This window comes from Somniosus microcephalus, unplaced genomic scaffold, assembly GCF_052327205.1.
Source record: "Somniosus microcephalus isolate GS21.2 unplaced genomic scaffold, FLI_Smic_1.0 unresolved_chr8, whole genome shotgun sequence".
NCBI classification, from domain to species: domain Eukaryota; kingdom Metazoa; phylum Chordata; class Chondrichthyes; order Squaliformes; family Somniosidae; genus Somniosus; species Somniosus microcephalus.
In genome coordinates, this window is record NW_028225186.1 from 3,689,226 (window position 1) to 3,711,604 (window position 22,379).

The window sequence follows — 22,379 nt, forward strand, 5'->3', positions numbered from 1 at the left end:
CCGGAACCACGATAGTGTTCCCCTTGTCCTCACCTTTCACCCCACCAGCCTCCACATTCAACGGATCATCCTCCAGCATTTCTGCTACCTCCAATGTGATCCCACCACCAAATGTATCTTCCCCTCCCCTCCCCTTTCAGCATTCCACAGGGACTGCTCCTTCCGAGACACCCTAGTCCACTCCTCTATCACCCCTAACAGCCCTTCCCCTTCACCTGGCACCTTCCCGTGCAAGCGGAGGAGATGTAACACCTGCCCCTATACCTCCCCCCTTCCCACTGTCCAGGGCCCCAAACACCCCTTCCAGGTGAAACAGCGATTTCTTGTACTTCTCGCAATCTAGTATGCTGTCTTCGCTGCTCACGATGCGGTCTCCTCTACATTGGGAAGACCAAACGCAGATTGGCTGACCGCTTTGTGGAACACCTTCGTTCAGTCGATAAGGGTGACCCCGAGCTTCCGGTCGCCTTTCATTTTAATTCAACGCTCCATTCCCACTCGGACCTCACCGTCCTTGGCCTCTTGTATTGTTCCATGGAAGCTCAATGTAAACTCGAGGAACAGCACCTCATCTTCCGATTAGGCACTCTGCAGCCTTCGGGACTCAATATCGAGTTCAACAATTTCAGATCATAACCTCGGCCCCTATTTCATTTTTCTTGTAATTTTTCCACTCCTTCCCCCCCCCTTTCCTTTTGTTTCGCTCTCACACCTGGCAGCTATCCCTTGCCCTGCCAGTACACTTTACACCCAATCTCAGCCTATTGCCATCTCGTCTAACTTCTAACACCTTTTATTGTCTCTTTTTTACTTCTTTTGTTTCTTTTATTCTTTTGTCCGATCGCAGTCCTGCCTCCGTTCTATCTTTTCTTTCCAATTTTGAAGAAGGGTTCGACCCGAAACGGATGTTGCTTGACCTGCTTAGTTTTTCCAGCATTTTCTGTTGTTATTTCGGATTTCCAACATCCGCAGTATTTTACTATCATATGGCCTTTCAAGATGGATGCCAGGGCGTAGGTCAGTAAACATGTGGAGCCTCGCATAAATAGTGTGGTAGCGACTTACAAATTGTGTCAGGTCTCTCACCGCCCTATATTACTGGCACTCAAACTGCTGCAATCGAGGTTAGGGTCTGTGAAGAGTGGGCAGAACCACGCCCTCCTGTTTCCTGTCAGGTGACAAGTAATGCACAAATTGGAATACTTTGACCCATGAGAGTGGTCGGCGATTAAACTGAGCACACTGACAATGAGTGTTAGGTTTCTGACTTTGGAGAGAGTGGACGTTCTGTTAAGGACTGGGTGAGTACCAGCTGTAAAAAGCGAAATTTGAACCTCGAGCTTTTAACAGTGTAGTTAATAGAAATTGCTTATCAGTGGCAGTGAGCTTTCAGTCATCTGTACGTGTCTGTCTTGAATATGTGATAATTACTGTGAGCAGGGAGCTGAGTCAGCACTGGTAAATTGGGTGCGGCTCAAAGGTGTATAAAAGTAAACACTGTCTGCTGACGCACAGAGTGACCCGCACTGAGCGGTCTTAAATGGAGTGCAGTTTAGGCAGAGTGTTAAATTTGGGAATTTGGAGAGAGTGATGATTCAGCATAGAGGGGATCCAGGCTTCCAGTGGAGGTAGTGGTTTGTGTTATACCTAAATATTTCATTCAATGTACCGAATACTTAAACTATAACGGCCCACACCACTATTTGAGCCACGCAGTTAAAACTCTGATCAGCTTCTTCCTATTCCAATTTGTGCGTGACTCAGGTAACAATCCGGAGATTATCATATCTGAGGTTCACTGTTTTAATTTGGGCCAGCAGAAACTAATTCCTCGTTTTACATATTCTGCTGTTCCTACATGTAGCACAATTGAATTATTCCCTGCCCCACTCCAAATCCTTCTCCAGCCACGAGCAGATAGCCTTAACCCGGGCAGGCAACCAACTCCAAGCTGCAGCTGCATGGAACGGTATCTACCATAGATTCATAGAGTCTTTCAGTCATAACGGCACTGAAGGAGGTCATTTGGCCCATCGAGTCTGTGCCGGCTCTATATAGAGTGAGCCAGTCAGTTCAATTCCCCCGCTCTATGGTCGTAGCCCTTCAAGTTTATGCCCCTCAAATGGCTATCCTGTCTGCCCTTCAAAATATTGAGTGTCTCCACTTCCACCACTTTCATCAGCAGCAAATTCCAGGACAATACCACCCTGACTATACTGCCCCCTCGCACTGCAGCAGTACTTTTCACTGACTCACTTGAAAGGCATCCTCTACCACTATGGCGTGATCAGTTTGCTCATCCACCTGTCAGACTTTGCTCTCATCGACACAGGCAGAAAGAGCCTCGTACCTGCTGGATTTGGGCAAAGGCAGAAGCTCAGCCAGCAGTGCAACTGGGGTCCCTTAAGTGTCTGAGTCGGAGTCACACCCTCTATCCCTCACAACTAACCAGACCTATACCACGATCTAAACTAAGTAGTCTTACTGTCACCTGGATCAAATAGTCCATGTTACACTCCCCCTCACTGCTATCGCCAATGTCTGCACCTCAGACACGAGCTCAACAACTGTGAGGTGAAGTTCCTTGAGATGCATACACTTACTCTAGACATGGTCGTCCCGGATTACGATGCTCTTCACAAACTCCCACATGCTGCAGTTGCAGCAGACAACGTGCACTGCCACCCATTTATCACCTTGATTTAGTTATGTAATGCATTAAGTTTTACGTATTAAATTAAATTAGCTCATCGTTAATTTCCTTAAGTCATAAAAAAGGAACACGGAAAATGGCACCACATTGATGAACGATAAGATAATGATAGTATTAGATTAAAGGAAGAGTCTTAAAATGTTGCCAAAAGAGCAGGAATCCTGAGTATTTTGCAGATTTAGAATTCAGCAAATGATGCCCAAGAGATTGATGAATGCAAAGAAAATAGAATATGGGATTCACTAGTAAGAGAAATAACATAGATTGTAAAAGCTTCTAATAGTATGTGGAAAGGAAGACATTAGCAAAAGTTAAAGTTGGTCGTTTACAGGCAGACGCAGGAGAAATTATAATGGGGAATAAGGAATTGGCAGAGACATTAAACAAATACTTTGTATCTGTCTTCAAGGAAGAAGACACAAATCATTCTGGATATAATGGGGAACCAAGTGTCTAGTAAGAATGAGGAACTTAATGATCGAAGTATTGGTAAATAAATAGTACGGCAAACATTAACCGGACTAAAAGCTGACAAATATCCAGGATCTGATGGCATACTTTCTCGGATTTTCAAAGGGGTGGCTGCAGAGATAGTGGCTGGATTGGTTTTAATCTTCCAATATTCCCTAGATTATGGAATGGTGCCCATAGATTGGAAGGTAGCAAATGTAAATTTGCTTTCTAAAAATGAGGAAAAGAGAAAAGATGTAACATTTGGTCAGATAGCCTGACATCAGTGGTGGGGAAAATGCTGGAATCTATTATTAGGGACGTGGTAACAGGGCACTTAGAAATTCATAATATGATTGAGCAGGGTCGACACGGATTTATGAAAGGGAAATCGTGTATGACAAATCTAATAGAGCTTTTTGAGGGAGTAACTAGCAGGGTAGATAAGAGGGACCAGTATATTTGCATTTTTAAAAAAGCTTTCGCATAAAGGGTCACACAAGAGATTTTTACTCGAAAATAGGAGAGGGGCCTGTACTCACTGCGACCAGCCGAGGAGGAGTGGTCCTAGCCGGGAACTGAAGCAGAGGCCAGGAAATAAAGAGCGCGGTCGTAGAGGGGCCTGTACTCACTGCGAGCAGCCGAGGAGGAGCGGACGGAGCCTGAAACCGAAGCAGAGAGGAAAAAATCCAGGAGTCAAAAAAACAAGGAGTGACGTCACATGAAAGCAGGGAAGTGATTGGTTGATCCGTATTTCTCTATTTATCTTGTATATTCGTTTACATTAAGAGCCGGGATTAAAAACTAAACGTTCAATAAGAGGGAGCTGATCTGTGAATATCTGGTAAGTGGTTGTACTTGGGTTTCTTGAAGTTTATTAAGTATATTCCAGCTAGGTTAGTAAACAGTCTGTTAATTAGATGTATGGCAGGGAAGCTCATAGCCGTGCTATGCACATCCTGTGCCATTCATGGACACCTCCCGTAGTCTGGACGACCACATGTGCAGGAAGTGTGGCCAGCTACAGCAGCTCGAGCACTGGGTTACGGCGCTTGAGTGGAGGTTGCAGTCACCACTCTGCATCCGCGAGTTTGAGAGCTACGTCGTTAGCACGTTTCGGGAGGTGGTCACACACAGCTTAAGGGTGTGCAGGCAGAGAGGGAATGGGTGACCATCAGAGAGAAGAGGAGGATCTGGCAGGTAGTGCAGGAGTCCCCTGAACCCACCTTGCACACCAACCAGTATTCGGTGCTGAGTACTGGTGAAGGTGATGGATCCTCTGGGGATTGCAGCCAGAGGCAAGTCTACAGCACCATGGAGGGCTCAGGTGCACAGGCGGGTGTGAAGAGAAGAAGAGGAGCAATAGTGATAGGGAATTCAATAGTTAGGGGAACAGACAGGCGTTTCTGCGGCTGCAGACGTGACCCCAGGATGGTATGTTACCTCTCTAGTTCCAGGTTCAAGGATGTCACTGAACGGCTGCAGTGTCTTCTGAAGAGGAGGGTGAGCAGCAAGAGGTCGTGGTCTATATTGGTACCAATGACATAGGTAGGAAGAGGGATGAGGTCCTGCAGGCAGTATTTAGCGAGTTAGGGAAGAGGTTAAAAAGCAGGACATCAAAGGTAGTAATCTCCGGATTACTGCCAGTGCCATGTGCTAGGGATTACAGAAATAGGAAGATAGAGCCAAAGAATGCGTGGCTGGAGAGATGGTGGAGGAGGGAGCGATTTAGATCCCTGAGGAATTGGAACAGTATCTGGGGAGGAGGGAACTCTATCAGCCAGAAGACGTGCAGCTCAACGGGAACGAGAAAAATATCTTTGCGGGAGGGTCTCCTAGTTCTATTGGGGGGGTTTAAACTAGATTGGCAGTGGGATGGGAACCTAAGTATAAAGTCAATATTGAGGGAAGGAATACTGGAATTGGAAACAAAAAGGTAGAAAGCAAATTGTAAGGACAGAGGAATCAAGGGCTAGATACTAGTCAACAATGAGGTTTGCCTGTACTAAACGGTATATACTTCAATGCAAGGATTATAGCGAACAAGGCTGGTGAGCTGTCAGCACAGGTAGATACTTTGGACTATGATATTATAGCTATTGCCGAGACGTGGCTGAAAGACGGCCAGTTATGGCAGCTCAACATTCCTGGTTACAGAATTTTCAGGTGGGATAGAGAGGGATCTGCAAAAGGGAGTGGGGTTCATGGTAATGATTTAAGAAACTATTACACCTTAGAGGAGGGATGATATGATGGAGGGATTATCAAAAGAGGCCATATGGGTCGAATTGAAAAACTATAATGGGGCGATCACACTGCTGGGAGTGGGCTATAGACCTCCAAACATTTAGAGAGAGATTGAAGAACAAATATTCAGGCAAATTTCTCAGAAGCACAAAAACTATAGGTCAGTAATAGTAGGGGCTTTCAACTACCCCAATATTAACTGAGTATAAATTAGTGCGAAGGGTGTAGAGGCTGCTGAATACGTAAAATGCATCCAAGAAAAACTTTTTAGCCAGTATGTAGCAAGCCCAACAAGGGAGGGGCGGTTCTGGACTTAGTATTCAGGAATGAAGCTGGGCAGCTGGAAGCCGTATCAGTGGGGGAGCACTTTCGGTCTAGTGACATCAATTCTGTTAGATTAACAGTATTTATGGAAAAGGACAAGGATAGACCAGGAATAAAAATTCGAAATTGTGGATAAGCAAATTTTGCTAAGCTCAGAGGGGATTTAGCCATAGTGGACTGGTAGCAGCTACTTGAAGGTAAATCTGTGTTGGAGCAGTGGGAGGCATTCAAGAAGGAGATCCGGTGGGTTCAGAGCAAATATGTGCCCTGAAAGAAGAAAGGTGGGACGAATAGATGTAGAGCTTCCTGCTTGTCTAGAGACATACAGGTTAGGATAAAGAATAAACGGGAGGTGTATGACAGATAACGAGAGCTAAATACTCCAGAATTTTTACAGGAGTACAGAAAGTGCAGGGGTGTAATTAAAAAGGATATTATGAAAGCAAAGACAGAGCATGAAAATTTCTTGGCAAGGAAATTCAAGGAAAACCCAAAGATGTGTTAAATATATATGAATTTTAAGACGATAACTAAAGCAAGGGTAGGGCCTATTAGAGATCATGAGGGTAATCTGTGTGTGGAGGCAGGAGACGTCGGTCGGGATCCCAATGAATACTTTGAGTCTGTATTCACAAAGGAGAGCGGCGAAGTAGACATTCCTATCAGGGGGGAGGAATGTGAAGTATTAGATGAAATATAAATAGTGAGAGAGGAAGTATTAAGGGGTTTTGCAGCTTTAAATGTAGATAAAACCCCAGGCCCAGATGAAATGCATCCCAGCCTGTTAAGCGAAGGAAAAGAGGAAATTGCAGAAGCCCTGACCATCATTTTTCATTCCTCTCTGGCTTCAGCTGTCGTGCCGGAGGACTGGAGGACGGCTAATGTGGTACCATTGTTTAAAAAGGGAGAAAAGGATAGACCGAGTAATTACCGACCAGTCAGCGTAACCTCGGTGGTGGGAAAATTATTGGAAAGAATTCTGAAGGACAGGATAAATCTCCATTTAGAAAGAGACGGATTATTCAAGGATAGTCAGCAAGGATTTGTTAAGGGAAAGTCATGTCTGACAAATTTGATTGAATTTTTTGAGGAGCTAACAAGGAGGGTAGATGAGGGTATTTCATTGGATGTAGTGTATATGGACTTTAGCAAGGCTTTTGATAAGGTTCCACATGGCAGATTTTCATGAAGTTTAAAGCCCATGGGATCCAAGGCAAACTCTCATGTTGGATTAAAAATTGCTCGGAGACAGGAGGCAGAGGGTATTGGTTGATGGCTGTTTTTGTGACTGGAACATTGATTCCTGTGGGGTTCTGCAGTGCTCAGTACTAGGCCCCTTGCTTTTTGAGGTATATTTCAGCGATCTAGGCTTGAATATAGGGGTTATGATAAAGAAGTTTGCAGAAGATATTAAAATCGGCTGTGTGGTTGATACTGAAGAAGGAAGCTGTAGACTGTAGGAAGATATCAATATATTGTTCAGGTGGGCAGAAAAGTTTCAAATGAAATTCAATCCGGACAAGTGTGAGGTAATGCACTTGGGGAGGGCTAACACGGAAAGGGAATACACATTAAATGGTAGGACACAGTAGTGCAGAGAAACAAAATCGCCTTGCTGTTTGTAGTGTACATTAATGATTTAGATCTGAATGTAGGAGTTATGATGTGTAATTCGCAGATGACACGAAAATTAGTGGAGTGGTAAATAGCGAGGAGGGAAGACTCAGGCTACAGGACAATATAGACGGGTTGGTCAGATGGGCAGAACATTGGCAAATTGGATTGAACTAAAAGGTGTGAGGTGATGCATTTTGGGAGGGCTAACAAGGCAAGGGAATAAGCAATGGATGGTAGGGCCCCAGTTTCGACAGAGGATTAGTGGGTCCTTGGTGTGCATGTACATAGATCATTAAAGGCAGTAGGACAGATAGATAAGGTGGTTAAGAAGGCATATGGAATACTGGCCTTCATTAGCCAAGGCATAGAATATAAGAGCAGAGAGGTTATGATGGAGCTGTACAAAACGCTAGTTCGGCCACAGCTGGAATACTGTGTGCAGTTCTTGTTGCCAAACTATTGGAAGGATAAGATGGCATTAGGGAGGGTGCAGAGGAGATTCACCATGATGTTCCCAGGGCTGGAGCATTTCAGCTATGAAGAGAGACTGGAGATGCTGGGTTTGTTTTCCTTAGATCAGAGAAGGCTGAGGGGGGACCTGATTGACGTGAACAAAATTATGAGGGGCATAGTTAGGGTAGATAGAAAGGAACTTATACCATTAGCAGAGGGGTCAGTAACAAGGCGGCATACATTAAAGGCAATGGACAGGAGGTTTAGAGGGGAGTTGAGGAAAAACTTTTTCACCCAGGGGGTGGTTGGAATCTGGAACTCACTGCCGGAAATGCTGTTAAAGGCAGGAACCCTCACAACATTCAAGGGGCATTTAGATGAGCACTCGAAACGCCATAGCATACAAGACTACGACCCAAGTGCTGGAAAATGGGATTAGAATTGATAGGGCTTGATGGCCGGCACAAACACGATGGGCCAAAGGCCGCTTTCTGTGCTGTATAACTCTATGACTCTATGACTTTGGAGTGCATGTCCACAGATCCCTGATGGTAGCAGGCCAGGTAGGTAAGGTGGTTATGGAGGCATACGGAATGCTTGAATTCATTAGCCATGGCATAGTATAGAAGAGCCTGGGGTTTATGCTTCAACTCTATGAAACACTAGTTAGGCCTCAGCTAGGGTACTGTGTGCAATTCTGGTCACCTCATTAGAGGAAAGATGTATTTGCACTGGAGAGGGTACAGAGGAGATTTACAAGGATTGCCAGTTGTAGAGAATGTTAGCTATGAGGAAAGACTGGATAGGCTGGGTCTATTTTCCTTGGAACAGAGGAGGCTGAGGGGAGACCTTACTGAGGTGTACAAAATTATGAGGGTCATAGCTAAAGTGGATAACGTATTTTGCAAAGTGTTATTCGAGCCATTCGTTCTGACTGCCAGGCTCCAGACAGAGCTCACAGAGAACAGGCAGGGCTCACCCTCGCGGGTTAGGACCTTGTCCCACACCACAAAAAACTTTCTGCCGCCCAACAACTTCCTGACATTCCCCTCCAGATCCTGACCTTCTCCCTCTCCTCAAATTCTTGACCTTCACCCCTGAGTTCCTGACCTCCTTCCACCCTGCTTCCTGAACCCCTCCCTGCCCCCCGGGGTCCTGACCTTCTCCCCCTGCCCATAAACCTGACCATCCCCGTGGCTTTGATGGGATAATTACTAGTCCTAACCCCTTTCGGGTTACCCCTGATCTGGTGTATTTCTCAGACGTTCACTATCAACTAAAGTCTGAGGTAGACGAATCCTACAGACGCTTAATTGGGTCTAAAGGTCCAGATTATCTCTGCCTAATGGAAAGGAACAACCTGAAAAGGTTACCGTCCTCCAGATGGCACTTTTAATAAGATTAGCTGGACTGTAATGTTCCGGATATTATGTGGGTCCGGAAACTCCCCCAGAATTCTGCAACTCCTCATTAAAAAGTGAACAGATATTGAGTTCGCGATTTTTTGATACAGAAGACTTATTTGAGAATTCTGAAAATATATTGATTTATTAAAGAACCAACATGTAATTTACAGGTGGTGAGTCAATTGCAAAATTAACAGTTGCATAAAGAGAAAACTTACAGTCTTATTATCAGAGAACCTTACTTTCAAATCTTCACTTCGCTACACTTTTACAGTTCTTTAAAGTCTACAGGATATCCACCAACATCAAACACCTTTGATCCCCAAGGCACCAAGATTGGAGAGTTACAGAGCCGCCTCTGAAGCCGAGAATTGCTTTGCCGTTTAAAGCGACTCTGTTATCCCATTTGACAGTTCAATATTTATACCGTTTTCCAGTGGCATTTCGTTTAAGGTTTTCTGCTGATGTAAGCTAATTAACTCTAGTCATTTTTCTGTTGACCTCTGCCAGACTCATGTCTCATCTCGAGGTGTTCTAATTTTACCATATAAAAGATGGTGTGACAGCAGGTGTTCCTTACTTTATGTCAATTTTACTAGGGCAGATGTTCCTTACTTTATGACATCTTTACGATGTGTAAATTAAACCACCTTATCCAGGGTGAGTCATTGTTTCGTTCCAAACATTTCAGCCTGTCAGAGCCCTTAACCTTCTGTTTCGATAAGGTTATTTATGCAGGGTCCACAACTATCTTATCTTAATAGCCAGAATGATTTCATCGGTATTTAATAGTTAGGTTTCTAGATTTCCAAACCCATGTAGTCATGTTTTAACAAGGCCAGAGATATGTCTTAAGATAGTGCATTTTTCTGAATAGGTTATATGCCTTATTCCTGCACAGCTTCTTGACCTTCTCCCCCAACAAGTTCTGGACCGTCCCCACCCTTAGATGGGGTACAGTGTGTGGCTCACGGAATAAGAACATATTTATTGGGTATAAAGTGAATGGTGACAGTTTCATGACTTCCGGATTTTGCCCAGTCCAATGATGTCACTTTCCTCACATGGGCCGGGCTTTCCAAGAAATCAACCAGGTCTCAGGGAGGAGAGGGAGAACGTGGTTCGGGTGCAAATATGGTGGGATTGGAAGAACGTGATCGGTCTTACAATCTGGATCACGTTCTCGCTCTCACTCCCCTTTAGTCCTAATCACGTTCTTGCCCCAACCTCAATATGCTCACGTGCTCCACCCCTGCGCTCCTGACAATGTTTCCCCCGAGTTTCTTACCTGCTCTCCCACCTCCAAGCTTCTCTCCTCTCCCCTCCGATCCACTCTCATTCCCTTGTATCCTTTCTCTCCCCCAACGACCTCCACTCTCTTTCCCCCTTCGATCTCCTCCCTTTTCCCTCCCTTCGATAATCTTACATTCCCCCTCTGATCTCTGCTCTTTCTAATTTTCTCTTGCTTTCTCTGACCTCTCTCTCTCCAACCTCCCTCCTCTCACATCCGATCTCTTCTTTCTCTCCAATCTCTCTCTTTATGCAATCTCGTCTCTCACTCCGATTGCCTCTCCCTCACCCTGCTCTCTCTCTCTCCGAATTCCTCTCTCACTCCAATGTCCTCTCTCACCCCTTCTTTCTCGCTGATCTTGTTTCCCTCCACCATCCGATCTCCTCTGTCCCTCCCGTCCACTCTCTCCCTCACCCTCCCATCTCCTCTTTTCCATTGCTCTCTCTCCTATTTCTCCATCCGCACTCCGATCTCATATCTCTCTGATCTCCTTTCTCTCCCTTCCAATCACTTCTCTCTCTCTACGATCTCGCCTCACTTTCCGATCTATTCTATCTCCGATCTCCACTCTCTCCAATCGCCTCTGCATCCCCACTCTGATATCCTCTCTCGCCCCGATCTCTTTTTTCCCCTCTGATGTCTCTCTCTCTCTCTCTCTGATCTCCTGTCTCCCATCTGATCTCCCCTCTCCCTCCAATCTCCTTTCTCCCCTCGATTAACCTCGCTTTATCCAATTTCCACTCTCTCCGCTCCGACCTCCTCCCCCCAGCACTTCCACACTCTCTCCCCCTCCGAGAGAAAACGGGGAATTATAGATTGGTAAGCCTGACATCGCTAGTGGGGAAATGCTAGAGTCCATTATAAAAGATGTAATAGCAGAGCACTTGGAAAACAGTGACAGGATTGGAAAAAGTCAGCATGGATTTGCTAAAGGTAAATCGTGCTTGACTAATCTACGGGAATTTTTTGAGGATGTAACTGGTAAAATGGATAAGGGAGAACCAGTGCATGTAGTGTATTTGGACTTTCAGCAGGCTTTCGATAAGGTCCCGCATGAGAGATTAGCGTGTAAACTTAAAGCACATAGGATTGGGGGCAAGTCGTTGACTTGGATAGAGAACTGGTTGACAGACAGAAAGCAAAGTGTTGCAATAAACGGGTCTTTCTCCGAGTGGCAGGCAGTGAGTAGTGGGGTACCGCAGGGATCGGTCCTTGGGCCCCAGCTACTCAAAATATATATTAATGATCTAAACAAGGGAACTTGATGTAATATCTCCAAATTTGCAGACAACACAAAGCTGGGTGGGCGTGTGTGCTGTCAGGAGGATGCTGAGAAACTCCAGGATGATTTGGACAGGTTGGGTGATTGGGCAAAAGCATGTCAGATGCAATATAACGTGGATAAATGCGAGGTTATCCACTTTGGTGTCAAAAACAGGAAGGCCTGTTATATCTGAATGGCAATAGATTGGGAGAAGGGGAAGTGCAACGAGAGCTGGGTGTCCTTGTGCACCAGTCGCTGAAAGTAAGCATGCAGGTGCAGCAGGCGGTTAAGAAGGCAAACGGCATGTTGGCCTTCGTATCGAGAGGATTTGAGTACTGGCACAAGGATGTCTTGCTGCAGTTATACAGGGCCTTGGTGAGACCACATCTTGAGTATTGTGTGCAGTTTTGGTCGCATTATCTGAGGAAGGATGTTCTTGCCATGGAAGGTGTTCCGTGAAGATTCACCAGGCTGATACCTGGGATGGCAGGAATGACGTATGAGGAGACATTGGGTCGATTGGGCTTGTACTCGCTGGCGTTTATAATAATGAGAGGGGATCTCATTGAAATGTATAAAATCCTGTCAGGACTGGACAGACTAGATGCTGGAAGGATGTTCCCAATGGTCGGGAATCCAGAACCAGGGTTCACAGTCTAAGCATAAGGGGTAGGCCATTTCGGACAAAATGAGGAGGAATTTCTTCACCCAGAGAGTGGTGAACCTGTGGAATTCTCTACCGCAAATGCAGTAGAGGCCAATACATTAAATATATTGAAGAAGGACTTCGATATATTTCTTAAGGCTAAAGGGATCAAGGGGTATGGGGAGAAAGCAGGGACCGGTTACTGAATTTGGAGGATTAGCCATGATCGAATTTAATGGCGGAGCAGGCTCAAGGGGCCGAATGGCCTACTCCTGCTCCTATCTTCTATGTTTCTATGTTTCCCTCTCTCTCCCGCCTTCGATCCTCTCTCTCCCCTTTCGATCCTCGATAGTCCCCTGCCCCAAACCCCATCACCAACGGACCCACTGACCTTCACCGTATGGAATTGAGGAAAGAGTGGCCCACATGCAGACCGTAATTGTGTACTGCACATGCGTGGCTCCAGTATAAAGTGCTCATGCGCAGAAAGGGATCGGGTGTGAATGTGTGGCTCCAATATACAGTGTGCATGTTCAGAAGGCCACAAAGATGTTCATGCAATTAATCACAGCGATTGTAGTATGACAGTAAATAAGTCTTACTGCAATTATGTAGGGGCCTGGTGAGATCACACCCGAGTATTGTGTACAGGTTTGGTCTCATTACCTTGGAAGGAAATAATTGCCATAGAGGGAGTGCAACAAAGGTTTACTTGACGAAGGTTCACCAGAGTGATTCCTGGGATTGGGGATTGCCTTATGAGTAGAGACTGAGGAGAGTACGCCTGCAAGGTGATCTCATTGAAGCATTCTTACGGGGCTTGAAGAGTACATGCTCAGGGGAAGATTCCTCTGGCTGGGGCCTGTAGAACTAGGGGTCACATACGGGTCCGCAATTTAGGTTTGAGATGATGAGAATTTTCTTCACTCAAAGGATTGTGAATCGGTGCAATTTTCTAACCCAGGGATCCTTTACATGTCCACAGTCAGTGGTCAGTCTTTGAGTAAATTCATGACAGAGATCGATCGGTTTTTGGATTTTCATTGACTGAAGGGATATGGGGTTAGTGCACAAAGGTGGAATTGACGTATAATTTCAGCTATGCTCTTATTGAATGGTGGAGCAGGCTCGACGAGCCGAATGGCCTACTCCTGCTCCTATTTCTTATGTTCTTATGTAGTAAAATGAGACTCTTCATCCACCTCACCATCAGGACTGTTCACACAGCTCAACGCTGTGATCATAGAAAAATAATTTGTAATTAAACTTTGCATGAAATTTTAAAGAAATTTTTTATTATTTTGTTTGGCCTATCCTCAGATGAAAATATCATGTTGCAAACAAATCCTTGGAGGAAAGGCGGTTCATTAAATCTGTTTGTTTGGTGGACTGAAAGAAATATCCCTGATCACTCTCCCCAGATTACTGACTCCGTGGAGATTTCTATATGGTTTATCTAAGGTCTCCTCTTTTTCAGCCTTTACATTCACACAGTAAGAGCTCTGTGCCTGGCCGAACAGATATTGGTGCTTCACGTAAGAAATGGGATACCCAGTCATTTTCCAGATAGAACTCATTTACTACCCGGTTCTTGCAGCCCTCGGTCTTCCTGGTAAGACAGTAAAACGAGACAGTAAAAGTTGAATAATAATGTGTGACTGGTCAGGCTATCCGTTCCATGTTTGTGGTTATCAGTTACTTAACTGATTGTCTTGTTTTCTTAATGTGATGTCTTAATTGAAATTCCAATGTTGCTTGAATTTTCTGTACAGACAATTTTGAAACAATGATCCCCTTTATGGTTTTCAGCAGAAACTCTTCCCGAGAGTTGACACTGGCATTCGATCAGACATTAATTAGTAACTCTTTTAATGTCCTGATGTTGTTAATTATGTATGACGGGTAACGTGGTTATTTTAATAATTATTGCTTTGCAGCATTATTTCATGCTTACATTGGCTTTCACTGCAGATGATTATCTTGTTGTCTTGGCCATCACTCCAGCTCCAACTGTTTTCCTGGTTGCTTTAAATGGAAGGAAACATCCGGTGATTTCTGTTAGCGGTGTGCGATCTAACCCGCCTGATTTACTTTCTCACTGAACTTTGTATTGTCAGCAGACCTGCATGCAGCACAGTGGGTCCGTTCATCTAAGTCATTGATAGAGATTGTAAATAGCTGAGGCCCAATCACTGATCGTTGTGCTTCCTCACTAGTTACAGCCAGGCAACTCAAACATGACCCGTTTATTCCTAATATTTTTTTTTCTGTCCGTTAACCAATCCTCAATCCATGCAACAATATTATCCTTAATTTCACGAGCCCTAATGTGGTGCGGCACCGGATCGAATGTTTTTTGAAAATCCAAATAAAATACATCTACTGGTTCCCCCATAACAACCCTGCTATTTACACCCTCAAAAACAGTAACAAATTTGTCAAACACGCTTTAACTTTCGTAATTGTGCGTTGAATCTGCCCAATCATATTATGATTGTCTGTTACCACAGCCCTAATAATAGATTCTAACTTTTACGTGCAACAGTACAAAAGGGGCGGTGTTGGATTGGCCGCCCATTAAACATAGCACCGGATGTTCATTTTCAGTGCAGTCAATGCCTCTGAATATCAGGTGCTGCCTATAACAGGCGGCCGATCCAATACCGTCCATTGTGTTCAACTGCCCGACACGGTCTTCTACGCTACATATATTGCAATTGGGTGAGAGAGCGCATTCCATGCAGTACAGACCATAATTTGACAATGTTAGGGAGTGATCTCCATGCTGTACAGAACATAATCCAACAAAGTATGAGAGCGCACAGCATGCTGTAAAGACCATAACCCAACAGAATACACACTCCGTGCAGAACAGATCTTAACCTAGCAATGTGAGAGAGTTATCGCCACGCTGTACAGGCCATAATCCAATGATGTGAGAGAATGCACTCTATGCTGTACAGCACATAACCCGACAATGTGAGAGAAAGATCTGCATGCTGTACAGACAATAACCTAACAATGTGAGAGAGTGATCTCCATGCTGTACAGACCATAAGCTAACAATGTGAGAGAGTGATCTCCATGCTGTACAGACCATAAGCTAACAATGTGAGAGAGAGATCTCCATTCTGTACAGACCATAACCTAACAATGTGAGAGAGTGATCTCCATTGCTGTACAGACCATAAGCTAACAATGTGAGAGAGAGATCTCCATGCTGTACAGACCATAACCCAACCATGTGAGAGAGTGATCTCCATGCCGTACAAACCAAATCCAACAATGAGAGAGTGATCTCCAAGCTGCACAGACGGTAACCCAACAATATGAGAGAATGATCTCCATGGTGTACAGACTACATCCAAACAATGTGAGAGAGTGATCTCCATAATGTACAGATTACATCCAAGCAATGTGAGAGAGTGATCTCCCCGCTGTACAAACCATAACCCAACAAAGTGAGAGAGCGATCTCCATGCTATGGAGACCATAACCCAACAATTTGAGAGAGCGATCTCCATGATGTACAGACTATATCCAAACAATGTGAGAGAGTGAGCTCCACGCTGTACAGACCATAAACCATCAATGTGAGAGAGCGATCCCCATGCTGTACAGACCATAACCTAACAATGTGAGAGAGTGATCTCCATGCTGTACAAATCATAGCCCAACAATGTGAGAGAGTGATCTCCAAGCTGCTCAGACCATAACCCAACAATGTGAGAGAGTGATCTCCATGCTGTGTCGACCATAACCCATCAATGTGAGAGAGCGCTCTCCATGCTGTACAGACCAATTCCAAACAATTTGAGAGAGCGATTTCCATGCTTTACAGACGATATAACAGCAATGTTAGATAATGTGCTCCATGCTGTAGAGACTGTAGTGTATGTACCCGTCTACCTTTAAGAGAACTATTGTATGTAACCGTTCACCTTTAAGAGAACTATTTTAGGTGTGGCACTACTTTGATTGGCTTCTGTATACTGTAATACCGACGGTGACCACACCAGTATATAAGTGTTGTGTCAGGATTTATTGGGCAGATTCGCCCTGACCTTCGAATAGTAAAGTCCTGTTTTAAGTTACTCTTGGAGTCTGTGTATTAATTAACTAAACAACCCACAGACTTTACAGTGGCGACGAGTCCGATCGTACCCTACGGCAACAATAATTCTGAAGCAGTTAATGAGCGTCGAGAAGAGGCAACCGCCCTCGTCATTCTGCTGGGAGAAAACTCGAGTCTGCAGAGCTGGAAAGGAGGAAGAATTCAAAGACAAAGACTTCCATCAGCAACAGGCACTGACTGTCCCTTCTGCCACGGTGAGGAGTGAGCCGATCAGCACGAGAAGCAAGCCGGCCACGGTGACTGTGAGTAAGGGAAAAGTAAAAAGAATAACCGGAGGATAAGGGTGGTGCACTCGACCATGGTCAAGGGGGAAAGGAGCTGGACAGAAGTCGGGTCCAGAGGTGCTGAGACTGGGGCAGCGTGGAGCAAGGAAGCCACGGTACAGACAGGCTGGGGGACGCAACAGCGTCGTGAGACAGCTAGACCGCGACCGGCGAAAAAGGCCGGGCAGCAACCGAAGCCATGAAGTGCTGCGACCGGGAACGTAGGCGCGGGAAGAGCTAAACTCAGCCGCAGCCGGGGAGGGAAGCACCGGACTGCGAGAGGGCTGGGAGGCGCGATTGGGAGCCGAGCGAGCGGGAGAGGCAGAGCCGACCAAGGGAGACTGAGCGAGAGCCAGTCCAGTGGCTGAAACTGTTCTCCGTCAACGGGGTGCACCCAGCGCCGGTTAGAGCCGAGCGAGCGGGAGAGAGACAGAGCCCGAGCAAGGGGAACTGAGCGAGAGCCAGCCCAGCGGCTGAAACTGTTCGCCGTCAACGGGGTGTACCCAGCGCCGGTTGCCCTGCCGAGAAAAGCGAAAGCACTGAAGCCGACGCGCAGGCTGTGAACCTGAAAGCCAGCGGCCGTCGCCCGTGGGGAAAGTGTACCCCTCCCGCCAGGGAAGAAACGCGGGAAGCCGCCATTGGCGGGGAAGAAGACAGAAGCGGGAAACCGCCATTGAAGTGGGCGGGGAGAGAAGATAAGCGCGGGAAACCGCCATTTTCACGGGAACCGCCATCTTGGAAAAAAAAAAAAAAATTTATAGAAATAATTCGTGGTGTTTATCAGGAAGAGAGGAAGATGCCTAAGTGTGGTAACATCAACGATTTTAATTCCGAGGTATAAGACGGCCACGTATGTGGAACGCATTGAGATCTATTGTGAGGCCAATAAAATAGAAGAAGATGACAAAGCTATAACCTTGCTAAACTCGATGGGCGCAAAGACATACGGGCTCTTGGAGCATCTACTATCACCGGCTAAACCGGCGGGTCAGACTTTCGATGATATTGTGGCTGTTCTGAAGGATCACTTGAACCCCACACAATTGATGTTGGCGGAATGATTCAAATTATATGCGAGAACGCAACGGAAAGACGAAAGCAACGCAGAGTACTTGGTCGAACTGCGTAGACTAGCGAAATACTGCCAGTTTGGAGGGAATCTGACAGAGGCATTGCGAGACGAGTTCGTGTGCGGATTGGCAAAGGAATGAACGCAAAAGCGACTACTCGAAGAGAACGACCTTACACTTGACAGGGCTGTCCTTATTGCAGCATCGCATGAAGCCACAGCGAAGGGAACTGCGGAAATGCAGCTAAGGACAGCGGCACTCAGTGTGGATCAAATTACCTCGACAACAACAAAATGCTATCGTTGTGGGAAGACAACACACGACCAGAACCAATGCTGGTTTAAGAACCAGGAATGTAGGAAATGTGGCAAACTGGGTCACATAGCTAAGGTATGCCGGTCAGGGAAGAAGACCAACAACCAAAGGACCAACAACCAAAAGAAGCCATCACAGGAAAAGTACAACAAGGTACACAAGGTGGCTGAGAAGAGTTCAGACGAGCAGAATTCGGACTCAGACCCAAACGGCCAGGAGCTGGGTAGTCTGAGAATTCACATTGTGTGTAAGGAAGCTGAACTACAAACTATCTGGGTCATGCTAAAAATAGCTGGAGTCCAAGTGAAAATGGAGTTGGACACTGGATCAGCTCTATCAGTCATAAATCGAAGGGATTACCACCAGCTATTCTCACATATACCTTTAAGAGATACCAAGTCCGTATTGCAGACATACACGGGGCATAAAGTATACCCCATGGGAAAGATAAGAGTCAAGGTGAGAGATAGGGGTAAAGAACACCCAAGAATGAACTTATATGTACTACCTGAGGGAGGACCACCACTTCTAGGGCGGGAGTGGATCAAGAAAATAGACATGGAATGGCACTATCTAAAAGCCATAACGAGTGAGGACTCGGTGCAGACAATCAGCTCAGATTCTGAATCGGATGACGATAAGACCAACCCAAATGTGAAAGACAAGGCTAAAATGGACTTGCCGACTAAGGTTGGAAAAACGAAGGCATGCAGAAAGGCTTATGCTCCAGAGAAGAACAAAGTTTCAGAACAGATCTCCACCGAACAGCGACAACATAGTTTGACAGAGAATTCTGAGTCTGTTCAGTTTAAGGACATATCCATGACGGAAGAACACCGAGCTCGGACTCAACTTTATTTCAAATTACGACAACAATTAGAACAATTGAGTTACCGTCTCGTACAAGAGATGAAAACAATGAAAAAGTTCTATGACACCGAATGGGAGAATCTGGAAAGACAACAGAAGCAGCTAGCTGAAGCAGAGAGCGACCATAGAGCCATCATGACCAATCACCGATCACATCTCCCTTATGATGTTCAGGAGTTAGAATATTTGCAGAAAGAAGCAAATGAAGAGGAATCTTCAGGAAGCCAGGATTTTATTCCAGTTCTTCTCTACGACTCCTTACAAGCAGAGTTTGAGAAGTTGAAGGAACAGTATGAACAGGCCCAGGCTTCAATCCTGGAGGGGGTTAACTCGGCAACCTCCGAAAAGCTAGTTTAAGTGGAAGCACATGAGCAACTAAAGGTTGAACATGAGCAAGAAGTCCAAAGGCTGCAGGAAATTCTTGATGAGCTCAAGGCCAAGACAGACTCATCGGTAGAAGTTCCATCCATAGATGAGAAATTAGAGGTGAAAGACATGGCAGAACATGAAAGCAAGATGTCCAAGAACTCATAAAAATATTGAAGGAAACCCAAGACAAATATGAGGCGGCAATGACCGAGGTTCAACAACTTGAAGAACAGATTCAACTGGGAATTCTTTCACTGAAAGAAAAGGCAACTGTAAGAAACACAGAGACTGTAAGAATGGCCCCTGAACATGAGCTAGAGAGCATCAAGGCGCAACTTCTCCGAGCGCTTAAAGCCAAAGTACAAGAAAAAAAAAGGTGAAAGCATTGGAGGAAAAGGTGGATGAAATGGAGAAGACTCTGATCCACAGGGTCCCCGTGGAAGAGTTAACGGTCAGCCAACTCCTTCATATGCTGAGAGACAAGACTCTGCAATGGGAACCATTTGAACACGAGCTTCAATCTTCAAAGGGAAGGGGTTCGGAGCTCTCAAAATTTTGGGGAATAGTTGAGGTAGCAACACAGATTTTACGGGGCTGCCGGAAATACGCTGAATCATGTCAATGTGAACTACAGAATGTTGAAACAGCTGCTCCAGTAGAAGGATTGACTAGCCCGATCAATCAATCCCCGATGGAAGGGGAAGTATTGGAATCACAAATGAGGTCATTAGTGAAGGATTGGCAGGAAACCCATGAAGAGCGGGATGAATACGAACGCATGAAGAAGTCTCTTCAGGAAAGATGTCTAGGGAGGGAACAACAGTCGGCTAACCTCCAGTTGGCAAGGAAGAAGTAGCAGGCCCTCTTGCTCGACTAGCTCAGGACGACACCGAATATTACCATGACCTGTTGAGTGACACGGAATATTACGATGACTTGGTCTGCCCAGCTTGTGATGAAAACTCCCAAAGTGCAGAAATCAGGATGAAGCACTTAAAGTCTAAGGAGCATAGGGAGATGGTGGCGCTACAGCTGGCAGCGGATAAGGGAGCCCCGAAAGTCTCCAAGAAGCAGAAAAGAAAAAGACGAAGCAGAAGACGATAACCATCTAAATCATTATCACTTCTATCAGATCATGCACGTGGGCCCTACAAAGGAGGCCAAATCAGTTGGAAAGTAGGAAAAATTACCAAGGCAGTCCAGCTGTTTGTAAAAGTCAGCACTGCTGGTTCAGCAGGACGGAAGTTCAAGCTGTTGAGCCAAGGGAAAGACTATTGGATGAGTCACGCTAGGAATGTGAACCGGCTACACCACAGAGATGTTGTTCGGACCGAGTCAAGACCAGAGACTGAATCTGTGAACTGTTCCCGCAGAGACTGAATCTGCGAACTGTTTCCCGCAGAGACTATATCTGTGAATTGTTTTACATGAAGTTGATTATATGTTATGTTTAATGGGGAATAAGTATGTTGTAAGCTAAAAAGGGAGGATTGTAGTGTATGTACCCGTCTACCTTTAAGAGAACTATTGTATGTAACCGTTCACCTTTAAGAGAACTATTTTAGGTGTGGCACTACTTTGTTTGGCTTCTGTATACTGTAATACCGACGGTGACCACGCCAGTATATAAGTGTTGTGTCAGGATTTATTGGGCAGATTCGCCCTGACCTTCGAATAGTAAAGTCCTGTTCTAAGTTACTCTTGGAGTCTGTGTATTAATTAACTAAACAACCCACAGACTTTACAGAGACCATAACCTAACAATGTGAGAGAGTAAGCTCCGTGCTGTACAAATCATAAGCCAACAATGTGAGAAAGTGACCTCCCAGCTGTACAGACGATAACCCAACAATGTGAGAGAGTGATCTCCATGCTGTGGAGACCATAACCCATCAATGTGAGAGAGCGATCTCCATGCTGTACAGACCAAATCCCGACAATGTGCGAGAGTGATCTCCATGCTGAACAGACCATAACCCAACGATGTGTGAGAGTTATCTCCATGCTGTACAGGCCATAAGCTAACAATGTGAGGGAGAGATCTCCATGCTCTACAGATCATAACCTAACAATGTGAGGGAGTGATCTCCATGCTGTACAGATCATAACCTAACAATGCGAGAGAGTGATCACCATGCTGTCGAAACCAAACCCAACATTGTGAGAGAGTGAACTCCAAGCTGCACAGACGTTAACCCAACAATGTGAGAGAGCGCACTCCATGCTGTGGAGACCATAACCCAACAATTTGTGAGAGCGATCTCCATGCTGTACAGATTATATCCAAACAATGTGAGAGAGTGATCTCCTTGCTGTACAGACAATAATCCAACAATGTGAGAGAGTGATGTCCATGCTGTACAGACGATAACACAAGAATGTGAGAGAGTGATCTCCATGCTGTACAGACGATAACACAACAATGTGAGATAGTGATCTCCATGCTGTGGAGACCATAATCCAAGAAGGTGAGAGAGTGATCTCCATGCTGTACAGACCATAACCCAACAATGTGAGAGAGTGATCTCCATGCTGTGCAGAACATAACCCAACAATGTGAGAGAGTGATCTCCATGCTGTACAGACGATAACACAACACTGTGAGAGAGTGATCTCCATGCTTTAGAGACCATAACCTAACAATGTGAGAGAGTGATCTCCATGCTTTAGAGACCTTAACCTAACAATGTGAGAGAATGACCTCCATGCTGTACAAATGATATCCCAACAATGTGAGAGACTGATCTCCAAGCTGCACAGATCTTAACCCAACAATGTGAGAGAGTGATCTCCATGCTGTACAAATCATAATACAACAATGTGAGAGTGTGATCTGCAAGCTGCACAGACGATAACCCAATAATGTGAGAGAGTGATCACCATGCTGTACAGGCCATGACACAAAAATGTTAGAGAGTGATCTCCATGCTGAACAGGTAATAAGCC